We start from the raw sequence: 7,683 nt of genomic DNA on the forward strand, positions 1-7,683 counted from the left end.
TCCTCCCCACACAGAGGATTGCGGGCCCTATGTCAGTCACAGTTGCCCCCACAGTGTGCAGCTCCTGTGCATCATCCTCCTCCTCCTCCTTCTCATGTCACGCCTCCATCTCAGATATCACCACATCAGTTACAAGCTGGAAGCACTGCAGTACTGCCTCAGCCTAGCGGCAACAGGCTGTGCTAAAACTCATAAGCTTAGGTGATAAACATAACACTGCTTGTGAGTTGTGGACAGCTGTGAAAGAGCAGGCAGATCTGTGGCTGAGACCGCTGAACCTACATCCAGGCATGGTCGTGTGTGACAATGGCCGTAACCTGGTGGCGGCTTTGAGGCGAGGCGAGATCACACACGTACCATGCCTGGCTCATGTGCTTAACCTCGTGGTTCAGTGGTTTCTTAAATCGCACCCCGAGTTGCCAGATCTGCTCATCAAAGTACTCCGCCTGTCAGCTCATTTTCAGAAGTCGGCTACAGCTTCCGCTGCCCTTGCTGTGTTGCAGCAGCGTTTGCAGCTTCTGGCACACTGACTGGTGTGTGATGTCCCACACGTTGGATATCTACTCTCCACATGTTGCAAACGATTTGTGAGCAGAAGAGAGCAGTTGTGGAGTACCAGCTGCAACAAGGCCGTCGATATTCAGGTCAGACTCCACACATAAGACCTCAGGAGTGGACCTGGATGTCTGACCTATGTACCATCCTGACAAACTTTGAGGAGTCCACCAGGATGGTGAGTGGCAATTACGCCATCATTAGCATCAGCGTCCCACTTGTCTGTCATTTGCAACGCTCTCTGCAGAGAATTAAAGAGGAGGCATTGCAGAAGGAGTATGATGTGATGGATCAAGAAGCCATAGCGGGCGATTACACATAGCCCAGCCTCATCTCATCCCAACATGCATTGGGGGACAATGAGGGAGGGAAGAGGGAGAAGGAGGAGGAGGAGGAGGAGGAAGAACAAGAGATGGTGTCATGCACTGTAGACGGTAGTGTTATGATCTGCAACATAAACTAAGGAAAGATAAGGAAAAGGTACCCCCTCTTCTATGAGGATCCTCCGGATCCTCCAGGCCCGGCCCTATCAGGAAACCTCCTGTGGAAAGCTTTAACAAGCCTAGGAGCAGAGACATCATCCATCCTTACCCAGGAGTTGTCTTCGGGACCGAAACCCTTCCAGGAGGCAAGATACTGGAATTTCCCTCTATGCCATCTAGAATTCAAAATACGAGAAATTTCATATTCGCCATCTTCCACCACAGGAGGAACTGTGACAATGGCGTCCCTATTAGATATCTCAGCCTTTTTCAACAAGGAAACATGAAAAACAGGATTAATCTTCCAGGAAGTAGGGACATCCAACCTAACAGCAGACGGGTTAACAACCTGAAGCACTTTAAATGGACCCACAAACTTACGACCCAGTTTTTTAGAGGGAATCCTCAACCGCAGGCTCTTCAAGGACAACCAAGCCATGTCACCCACAGTAAACAAAACCTCTTTACGTTTCCTGTCAAAATACTTCTTGGACTTCTTGTTAGCCTCCTGCAGGTTACAATGTACATTAGTCCAAACTCTCTCCAAATCACCGGAAAATTCTCCTCCTCTGGCACCGCCGACCCCATTTTGGAGAACGAACCAAAAGACGGATGTTTCCCATTACAACAAAAAAAAGGAGAACACCAAGCAGAGGAGGGTGTATGATTGTTAAGAGCAAATTCTGCGAGAGGCAGAAACACAGACCACACTTCTTGAGTGTCCGCCACAAAACAATGCAAAAACTGTTCTACATCCTGGTTCTTTCTTTCAGTCTGTCCATTCGACTCAGGATGATAACCAGACGAAAAAGACAAATGGACTCCCAACCTGTCACAAAAAGCATGCCAAAAGCGAGCCACAAACTGAGGTCCCCTATCAGAAACAATATCCGTGGGAACGCCATGGAGCTTGACAATCTCCTTAACAAACGCCTTACCGAGTGTCTTGGCGCAGCGCTACTTAACGAATGGAACCAAATGACACATCTTACTAAAACGGTCCACGACCACCCAGGTGACAGTAAAACCCTCGGACACCGGAAAATCAGTAATAAAATCCATAGTGAGATGCGTCCAAGGCACACTAGGAACCTCCAGAGGGCAAAGCAACCCCGCAGCAGGAGTATGTGAAGCCTTTGACCTAGCACACACAGTACACTGACGCACCCACTTGATGACTTCCTTCTGCCATCCAGGCCACCAAAAACTGCGACTGATAAGTCTCTTAGTCTCCGAAACTCCTGGATGACCTGCAAAGTGAGATTCATGATACTCCACAAACAAATCTCTCCTAAAGGCTCTAGGCACGAACAACTTCCCATGGGGAGTGTAAGATGGAGAATCATGTTGAGCATTCAGAATCCCATTCTCCTAAACGGAGTCCAAAGCCACCACCACAACTCCTTTCTGCAAAGTGCTCTCCTCCTCCTCGACACCGACCATAGGAGATAAGCTGCGAGATAAAGCATCGGCTTTAACATTCTTAGTACCAGGGATATAGGTAGCAGAAAAATGAAACCAAGAGAAAAAAGTGCCCACCTAGCTTGACGGGCATTCAAGCGCTTGGCAGCATCCAGATAGATCAAATTCTTATGATCTGTGAAAACCTGAATAGGAAATCTAGCGCCTTCCAAAAAATGATGCCAGTGTTCAAATGTAAGTTTAATAGCCAGCAACTCCCGCTTTCCAACATCATAATTCAGTTCGGTTTCCGAAAAATTTTTTGAAAAAAAGGCACAAGGATGTACTCCACCCTTGTTCTCTTGAGACAAAACTGCTCCGATCCCCACTGATGAAGAATCGACCTCGACCAAACAAGGCTTGGTCTCATCAGGCTGCATAAGGATAGGGGCAGAACTGAACCTCTCTTTGAGATACTCAAACTCTTCAATGGCCTCAGTAGTCCACTGGGCCGTATTCGCACCTTTCCTGGTGAGATTGGTTAGAGGTTTAACAATTACAGAAAAATTCTTAATGAATTTCCTATAATAATTGGCAAAACCCAAAAATCTCTGTATAGATTTCAAACCAATAGGCCTAGGCCATTCCTGCACAGCCTGAACCTTCACAGGGTCCATCTCAAAGCCCTCACTGAAGACAATATAGCCCAAAAAACTAATTTTCTGCACAGCGAACTCACATTTCCCCAGCTTAGCAAAGAGTGAATTATCACTCAATAACTGCAAAACTTCACGTGCACTTTGCCAATGGGACTCGATATCTGGTGAATAAATCAAAATGTCATCCAAATACACAACCACATTCTTACCAATCAAAGGTCTCAGGATGTCATTAATAAGGTTCTGAAAAAATGCAGGTGCATTGGTAAGACCAAAAGGCATCACCAGATTCTCAAAGTGACCTACTGGAGTGTTAAAAGCAGTCTTCCATTCATCACCCTCCTTCACACGTAACAAATTGTATGCCCCCCGGAGATCAATTTTTGGAGAACCACTTGGCCCCCACTAACTGGATAAAGAAGTCAGGAATTAACGGCAATGGGTAGGAATTGCGTACGGTAATCTTATTAATTTCAGAAAAATCCAGACATGGACTTAAACCGCCGTCCTTCTTTTTTAACAAAGAAGAATCCAACAGCCACAGGCGACTTAGAAGGTCTAATGTGACCAACAGCCAGGCTAGTTTGTATGTACTCCTCCAAGGCCTTTCTCTCAGGGATAGTCAGATTAAACAAGTGACTTTTGGGAAGAGTAGCACCCGGAACAAACTCAATGGCGCAATCATCATCCCTATGAGGAGGTAAAACTTGTGACTCCTCCTCTGAAAAAACCCTCTAAAAATCTTGAATAGGTACAGGTAATTCCCTTTTTTCCACAGCTGCAATGCGACTAGAACAACATTTATCATAGCACTTCGGACTCCAAGACTTAATCACATTAGTAGACCAGTCCAATAAAGGATTGTGCAGTCTTAACCAAGGCAATCCTAGAACAACTGGAGTGGGCAAATTATCCAAAACAACCAAGTCCAAAATTTCTTGGTGATCTTCTTTGATAGTGAGAGGAAATGCAGAAGTCTTGTGAGTAATACATTTCAGAGGAGTGTTATCAATTGCAACCACAGAAATAGGTGATGACAAAGGTTTGGATTTCAATTTAAGGTTTTCCAAAACCTTATCTTTATCAATCATATTAAGTGTTGAACCACAATCCACAAATACCTGAAATTCAATCAATTCTCCCTGCAGAGTAGTACTCCCAGAAAGGAACACTCCTGCAGAGCATAAACAAGCTATATGGGCGTAACTGACCTTTTTTTTTTCTTTACTTAAACGACGCTCACAATACTTAATCAAATGATCATCTTTACCACAATAAAGACATAAACCCTCGGCGAATCTCCAATCTCTCTCCTGAGAGCGGAGTGACATCGCCCCAAACTCCATTGGTTCTCCGCTGTCAGAGCAGATTTTCTGGGAAATAGAACCTGAAGTTACAGGTGTCTTTACATCATTAACCCTGGACCTCAGTCTCCTGTCCACACAAACAGCTAACTGCATCGCTTTCTGCAGAGTCTCAGGTGCAGGGAATGCAATTAGCAAATCCTTAACCCTTTCACTCAGACCAGCAAGAAATAAACATTTCTGCGCAGAGTCATTCCATTTAACTACTGAAGCCCATCTCCTGAAATGTGTGCAATAATTTTCAACATCATCTGACCTCTTATTCAAACGTCTAAGTTCTGATTCAGCAGATGAGATTTGATCAGGGTCGTCATATAATAGCCTCATAGCAGAAAAAAAATGTTCAACAGAACTTAAACATGGATCATTAGGCTGGAGAGAAAAGGCCCAACCCTGTGGTTCTTTGAGCAAAAACGACATAATAAAACCAATGCGCTGTGATTCATTCCCAGAGGATCTTGGTCTCATATGAAAATATAACAAATAAGCATTTTTAAAGGAAAAAAAATCTTGCTGTTTACCATAAAAAACAACAGGCAGTCCTACCTTGGGTTCAACAAAATGCGCTCCAGGACAGCTACTCTGGTGTTGCTGAAGCTCGGCCACCTCCAGAGACAATCCCTGCAGGCATTGAGCCAAATCCTGGACAGAAACCATACTGATCCCCGAATTTTCTTTCCTTTTACTTTTTTTTTTAAGGCTGGACTTACTGTTATGATCCACAACATAAACTAAGGAAAGATAAGGAAAAGCTGTCCCTACAATAAGACTAAGCTGAATCCCTATGATGTAGCGGGCTGCCTGTTCCTTGTGAACAGACCCGTCTTCCTCCTCAGCTAGTCTGAAGGGAGACCTATAGAATTAAGGGAGGGGTCCCTAAAAGAACTAAGGACTGGGACAAAAAAGGGACACCTCCTAAACAGAAGTTGTTACAGAGCAAAAATGACAAACTGACAAAAAGTACTAAAGGTCCCAGAGGACCAAGAACTGACAGAAATAGGCACCGAAGCACCTGGCTAGAGAGACAGTCAAAACAACACTGAAGTCCAGCAAAGCCAGAAGGGCGGAGCTGAAATATATAGGCAGCTGGTCACATGACCGCAAAACACAAGATAGCAAAAACTAACAGGAGGGTTCTAACAGGTAGTACCTGTACAACTGTCATACCGTTGGTTCAGCGTGGGTGGACAGAGGACAGGAGGGAGGAGGAGGAGGAGGAGAACATGGTCAGTCGTCATCTTGGTGAGGACACGGAAGTCTTGCCCGTTACCAGTCTGGCACGTATGGCTGACTTTTTTTACGCTGCCTTGACCCTCGCGTTGTCAAAATGTTGGGTGACAGTCATTATTGGTTGGTGACACTTTTAGACCACCGCTACAAGGAGAACTTTCACTCTCTTATTCCTGAGGTGGAGAGGTCTTCAAAAATGGGGCAGTACCTGAAGGCCCTTGCTACAAAACTGTTAAAAAAATTCCCATCTGAACACGCTAGTGGCAGAGGTCACAGTTCATTGCCCAACCAAGCTGTAAAGGCGAGAGACATGCAACTCCAATCCAGCAAAGGCAGGGGAACACTGTCAATGTTCTGGGACAGTTTTCTGAGACCCGCCCAGCTTACAGGCCCTGAGGTGCGGGGTACTCTCACAAGGAATGGAAAGTTTCAAAAGATGGTGAGGGAGTGCCTTGCCGACCATACCAGCGTCCTCCGTGATTCCTCTGTGCATTTAATTATTGGGTATCCAAGCTGGACACTTGGAATGAACTCGCTCTGTACGCCTTGGAGGTCCTGGCCTGCCCTGTCGCTAGCATGTTATCGGAGCGTGCTTTTATTGCCGCTGGGGAAATTATAACTGAAAAGCGCACTCGCCTGTCAAATGACAATGCTGACAAGCTGACCCAAATCAAAATGAACAAGGGCAAGATTGGGCCAGACTTCTCATCACCACCAAATGACAGCAGAGTAACATAAAGTCAAATCCACTGTGTTATTTCGGGAGGTGTTTTCCCATGCACCGCTTCACACCCACACATGGGTATACGTTTCCTCATTTCGGCTGATTTTTGCTCTGCTCCTTATCCTCAGCCTCCACCAACACTATACCACCAGGGTGACCATGGTGCATTGCAGTTCCTCATAATTTTTGGAAAGCCTTCCATTCACTGCTTAGGCCAACAGTGTACAGGAAACCCACTTGCTATAAATGGAAAAAATGGTTTAGTTAAGGCCCTCTGACCTCCATGTCACTTCCAAGGGGCATTGGAGTGCCTCGAAATTTTTGGTAGGCATTGCACTCACTGTATGCCCTATAACTGTGTAGCCGAACCACTCCTTTTTGTACAGAAACATATCCTACAAGACATGTGTGGTTGACTGGCCTGATATTGATGTGAATGGTCCCTGTTCCTCCTGCTCTTTCTCCTTTGCCACCACCTCATCCATCATTCATCACCTGAAACTTTCTTTTAACGGGAGTCATAGAACTGGGATAGTAGCAGAAAAACATCTAGCAATCCTCAGAGGAGGTAGGATATGCGCCAAAACGCTGACCACCTCAGGCCTAGCCGCTACTACATACATGCGCTTGCATTTCAAGGAACAGAAAGCTAAGGAGATGGATGGCCTCATGATCATGAAAAATTTACTCGTTGTGTAGGAGGCCGACCACTGCTGCTGTCTAATTTCTGAACTTTGTGTTGAAGCCTGATTGACCCAGGACCCGCAATCCTCTATGTCTGGAAGACGTGTTGCATCCCATTGTCCAACTGTGTCCTGTCTTCCACAATATTAATCCAGTGTGATGGCGTCAGTGAGATGGACCATCGCTGGCCACATTCACTTGTCCTCGTGTTTGTGGTTAGCCTTTCCTTCCAACTAAATGCACTGGGGAGGGCACAGGTAATGTTTTGGTATGCATGCTTGTGTATAAGGCACACCGGGACAAATAGGGACAGCTGGGGACTGTATATGGATACCCGGCCGCCCCCAGGCAGCTGGTGACCGTGTGTGGGCACCTGGCCTCGGGGCGGCTGGGGACCGAGTATGTAAACCCGGCCTCCCCCAGCGGATGGGAACCATGTGTGGGCACCCAGCCACGGGGCGGCTGGGGACTGAGTATGAATAGCAGGCCGCAGATGCAGCCATGATGTGGTGGCCAGATTCCACCTCCACATGCCTAAAAGGCCCAATTTCAAGTGCAAGCAAGCAAGCAGTATGGTATTGCAG

This window comes from Phyllobates terribilis, unplaced genomic scaffold (genome assembly GCF_046119375.1).
Source record: "Phyllobates terribilis strain yellow unplaced genomic scaffold, ASM4611937v1 Scaffold_33__1_contigs__length_13283291, whole genome shotgun sequence".
In the NCBI taxonomy this organism is placed as follows: Eukaryota; Metazoa; Chordata; class Amphibia; order Anura; family Dendrobatidae; genus Phyllobates; species Phyllobates terribilis.